Below are 5,954 nucleotides of genomic sequence, written 5' to 3' on the forward strand. Positions count from 1 at the left end.
GAATCACACAGACCTTCACCTCCAAACTTTTCTCCTCCACATTCATTGTTTTATTCCAGCCCCAACATCAGCAGAAACTCCCTGGGAATCCATAGGCCACTCTGGTCAGGAAGCCATGTAGGCTAACTACCAATCGTCACCTCTATATTTCCAATCCTCCAAGGCCAATACCCCAATCTCATCTCCAGCTCTCTAACAGACTATATGATAGAACCTATCCTCATTCTCTGCCCCTATTTTCAGGGGACTAGGTAGGTCCTAGTTGGACACCCTGCTTTCCTTCATCCTGTGAATCTCCTCAGCATTCTCCAGTATACCCCAAGTGTCAGCCCCCAATATATAGACACATTTTGCCAGGGACCTCTAATGGCCACACAAATCAGGATTCCAGCAGAATTTTCCACCAGGCAATATGCAGACACTGAGCCACCAACCCGGGAGCATACACCAGCATATATACAGCAGAGGACCACCTGGGCTGGCCTCAGTGAGAGAAGAAAGCAACTAACCTTCAAAAGATTTGAGGCCCCAAGGAGTGGGGAGGCTTAGGGTGTTGGGGGTCAAGGGAGGATATCCTCTTAGAGGTGGGAGAGGAAGTATGGGATGAGGAACAGGCAGAGGGTGGACCGTGAGAAATATAATGACTGAACTGTAAAATAAAATTAAAGAAAAAAAATACATCAAAAAGATTATCCACCATGATCAAGTAAGCTTCATCTCAAAGATGAAAATATAGTTCCACAGACATAAATCAATACATGTAATCTACCATATAGAACAACTGAAAGAGAAAAACCATATAATCATCAAATCAGATGTGGAAAAGGCCCTTAACAGAATCCAACCTTCCTTCATGATAAAAGTTATAGAGATACTAATGATACAAGGATCATTCTTTAATGTACTCAAGGCAGTTTGCATCAAGCCCCAACATAAATGGAGAGAAATCAGGCAATTCCACTAAAATCAGGAACAAGTCAAGGTTTTTCACTTTCTCCATACCTATCCATTACACTTTTTGAAGTCTTAGCTAGACCAATAAGGCAACTAAAGCGTATCAAGAGTATACAAACTAAAAAGAAAGAAGTCAAAGTATCTTTATTTACAGATGATATGATAGTATACATAAGTGACCATAAAAAATCCCATCAGGGAACACTTACAGCTGATAAATATGTTTGCCAATGTAGCTAGATATAAAATTACTTGATAAAAATCAGTAGCCCTCCTATATACAAATGACAAAAGGACTAAGGGGGGGGACAGATAAACAAGGAAGGCCCAAGCAAAGAAGCTTGAATCTCACTTAGAAGGAGGATGGAGGTAAATGAAGGGAGGGAATTGGGAAGGATGGGACATAGGGAGGGAAATGGGGGATTCAGGATCAGGTATGGAGAAGGACAGGAAAGATAGTCAGAGGGCCATTAAAATGAATGTAAATCTGCAACTTATGGGAGTGAGGAGGTGGGGAGGGACAACTCCAGGACAAGACATGGCCTGGGACAAGGGCAGTGCCTAAGAATCAATGGGGTTGACCTTAACTGTTATATTACTATACATTATATTACTATACATTATATTACTATATTGTGGATATTGAACCTGAAGAGGCCACCTCATATAAACAGACAGGAACCCCAGTGGAGCAATAGATACACCAACCCACCGACAAAACCCACTTTTATTCAAACCCAAATTTTATCCCATCTGCAAGTAATGCAGTCATGGAAAAGGGAGCAGAGATTAGAAAAATAGCCAAACAATAACCAGCCCAAGCCAGCTTGAGATCCATGCCATAGGCAAGCACCAATCCCTAACACTAGCAATGATATTCTATTATGCTTGTAGACAGGAGCATGTTGTCCGCCACCCAGCAGCTGAAGAAGGGGAGGAGGGAAGAAGTATGGGAAGGGGTGACTGGGAGGGGAGCAGTCACTGGGATATAAAGTAAATAAATAACAAACAAAAAACCAGCATGGTATTGGCATAAAAATAAATACATTGATCAAAGGAATTGAACTGAAGACACAGATATAACATACCTATAGACATCTAATTTCTTTAAAAAGAAGCCATAAATACACTGGCAAAAAGACATCTTCAACATCCAGGGGTAAAACTGGATAGTTAGATTTAGAAGAATTTAAATATATCAAAACTTATGACCCTGCATAAAATTCAACTTTCAATGCATTAAAGATTTCAACATAAAACCAGACAAAGTCAACCTGATAGAAGACAAAGTTGGGAATGTCTGTGAACTCATTGACACAGGAAAAGACTCCTGAACACAACACTGATAGTGCAGGTAATAAGATTAACAATTATTAAATGAGACCTCATGAAACTGAAAAGCTTCTGTAAGGCAAAGGACATTGTCATTTGGACAAAGACAGAGCCTAAAGAATAGGAAAAGATTTTTACCAACTCTATATCTAGTAGAGGACTTATATCTAAAATATATAAAGAACTCAAGAAACTAGATATTGAAAAGTCACAAAAAGAAAAAACCCTACTTGATCATGGTGAATGATCATTTTGATGTATTCTTGGATTTGGTTTGAGAGAATATTATTGAGTATTTTTGCGTCAATACTCATGTGGGAAACTGGTCTGAAGGTGGTTTAGGTATCAGTGTAACTGTGGCTTCATAGAATGTATTGGATAGTGTTCCATCTGTTTCTATTTTATGGAATAATTTGAAAAGTATTGGTATTACATCTTCTTTGAAGGTCTGATAGAATTCTGCACTAAAACCATCTGGATTAGTTGATTGGGAGACTTTTAATGACTGCTTCTATTTCTTTAGGAGTTATGGGACTGTTTAAATGGTTTATCTGATCCTGATTTACTGTTGGTACTTGTTATCTGTCCAGAAAATAGTCCATTTCATCTAGATTTTCCAGTTTTGTTGAGTTAGGTTTTGTAGTAGGATCTGATGACTTTTTGGATTTCTTCAGTTTCTGATGTTATGTCTCCCTTTTCATTTCTGACCTTGTTGATTAGGATACTGTCTCTGTGCCCTCTGGTTAGTCTGGCTAAGGTTTTTTTTCTATCTTGTTGATTTTCTCAAAGAACCAGCTCCTGGGTTGGTTGATTCTTGGTATAGTTCTCTTTGTTTCTACTTGGTTGATTTCAGCCCTGAGTTTATTTTCTGCCATCTACTCCTCTTGGGTCTGTTTGCTTCGTTTTGTTCGAAAGATTTCAGATGTGTTGTTAAGATCAATATATGGAAATCCATCAACATAATCTACTATGTAAACAAACTCAAAGGGAAAAAATACATGATCATCTCATTAGATAGCTGAAAAAGCCTTTGACAAAATATAACACCCCTTCATGTATTGGAGAGGTCAGGAATTCAAGGTCCATACTTCAACATAATAAAAGCAATATATAGCAAAGCAATAGCTAAGATCAAAATAAATGGGGAAAAACTTGAAGGAATCCCACTAAAATCATGGAGAGAACAAGGTTCCCCCACTTTCCCCATATCTATTCAATATAGTACTTGAAGTTCTAGCCAGAGCAATTAGGCAACAAAAGGAGATCAAAAGGATAGAAATTGGAAAGCAGGAAGTCAAGAAATCACTATTTGCAAATGATATGATAGTACACATAAGTGACCCAAAAAAATCCATGAGAGAACTCCTACAGCTGATAAACAACTTCAGCAAAGTGGCTGGATAAAAAATTAACTCAAACAAATCAGTAATTTTCCTATATTCAAAGGATAAACAGGTTGAGAAAGAAATTAGGGAAATGACACCTTTTATAATAGTGAAAAATAATATAAAGAATCTTGGTGTGACTCTAATCAAGCAAGTGAAAGATCTGTATGACAAGAACTTCAAGTCTTTGCAGAAAGAAATTGAAGAAGACCCCAGAAAATGTAGACATCTCCAATGCTCATGGATCAGCAGGATTAACATAGTAAAAAAAATGCCTTCTTACCAAAAGCAATCTACAGATTCAATGCAATTCCCATCAAAATCTCAACTCAGTCATTCACAGAGATAGAAAGAGTAATTCTCAACTTCATCTGGAATAATAAAAAAACCAGGATAGCAAAAACCATTCTCAACAATAAAAGAGTTTCTGGGTGAATCACCATCCCTGACCTCAAGCTGTACTACAGAACAATAGTGATTTAAAAGACTGCATGGTATTGGTATAGAGACAGGCAGGTTGGTCAGTGGAATAGAACTGAAGACCCAGAAATGAGCCTACACACCTATGGTCACTTGATCTTTAACAAAGAAGCCAAAAGAATCCAATGAAAAGAGAGCATTTTCAACAAATGATGTTGGTTCAACTGGCAGTCAGTCTGTAGAAGAATGTGAATTGATCCATTCTTATCTCCTTGTACAAAGCTCAAGTCCAAGTGGATCAAGTGACCATAGGTGTGTGGGGTTTTCTTAGTAGAGGAAACACAAATGGCTGATAAACACATAAAAGAACTGTTTAACATCCTCAGCCATCAGAGAAATATAAATCAAAATTATTATGAGATTCCATCTTACACCTGTCAGAATGGCTACAATTAAAATCACAAGTGATAGCTCTTACAAGCGGGGATGTGAAACAAGAGGAATAGCCAGCCTTCCATTGCTAGTGGGAGTGCAAACTTGACACAAATCATGGAAATAGATATCACTTTTAACCTTATTCAAGATCCTAGTTTTGAACAAAGCCTCACTCCACAGCTAGGAACCGTACATCACAATCCTCATGCTTCTTCAGGCAGATCGACCACCACAGTCCCAGATGCCCAATAGTTGAACCCTATATAGCTTCTTCTCCACTCCATTCACACAGTACTTTCATTAGTAATTCATGGTGAAGACATGGAATTCACTTTCCAATCCATTCATGGCTATTGTCACTCCATGGTTGTGGAATATTTTCATCTCCAATGGAATCTCAGAGGAAATGGCAAGAAAATTATTACAGATTTCTATTAAGTGAGAACTTCTTATTTCATTTCAGAATCTTTCTCTATGCTAGCTAAAATGCTCCATTGTGGATAATCCTATATTAGCTTTGGGGTAGGCTAAGCTGATGTTCTTGAGGGATTTAACTACAATATAAACTCCATGGGTAGCAGTCTATTTTGTTTTCTTTTTATGCACTTTCTCACCTTCTAAGAAAGCTGCTGGTTCCAAGATGTTCTCTTTTGGAAAAGTTTATCAACTTTTCAGATTGGTTATTTGGTGACAGTCTCAATTTCCCATTCTCATTAGCCAAGTTCCATTTCACAGAAAATTTCCAGAAAGCTCAGGTAGGTAGGAGTCGATTGTTGAACTGAAACTGCAAGATTCTTGTGATTCCAGATTTTACCTGTGAAGTCATTAGATTTCCAAATGCCTCCTTGTCATACTCATCTGCATGGGGACCAATTTGAAAAATAGGCTAGGATTTGGAATAAAATCACCTGAAGTAAAGGGCCAGAGAATAAAAAGACAGTGAGGAAAGATGCAATAGACCCTTCCCGCTGATACTAGATTTGAGGATGAATTAAAATGAGACAGTTTGAAAGAAACTTGCAAGATGCTTTAAATGCCTTGTGTAGCTCTTGCTCTCTTGCTCTTGCTCTGTCCTCATCCCTTAACCCCCTATCTCGACATGCTCATGGCCAGCCTCTACTCCTCTATTCCTCTACTCCTCTACTTCCCTACTCTCTCTCTGCCTTTCTCTGCCTCAACTCCTCTTTACTCCCCTCCCTATGCCATTAATAAACTCTATTCTATACTAAATAAATAAATAAATAAAATGTCTCATGTAGGTCCATAAGTCTTTTTCTGTCTCTCTGTCTCTCTGTCTCTGTCTCTGTCTCTCTCTCTCTGTCTCTCTCTGTCTCTCTCTCTGTCTCTCTGTCTCTGTCTCTCTGTCTCTCTGTCTCTCTCTCTGTCTCTGTCTCTGTCTCTCTCTCTCTGTCTCTCTGTCTCTCTCTC

This window comes from Mastomys coucha, unplaced genomic scaffold (assembly GCF_008632895.1).
Source record: "Mastomys coucha isolate ucsf_1 unplaced genomic scaffold, UCSF_Mcou_1 pScaffold20, whole genome shotgun sequence".
Lineage (NCBI taxonomy): Eukaryota > Metazoa > Chordata > Mammalia > Rodentia > Muridae > Mastomys > Mastomys coucha.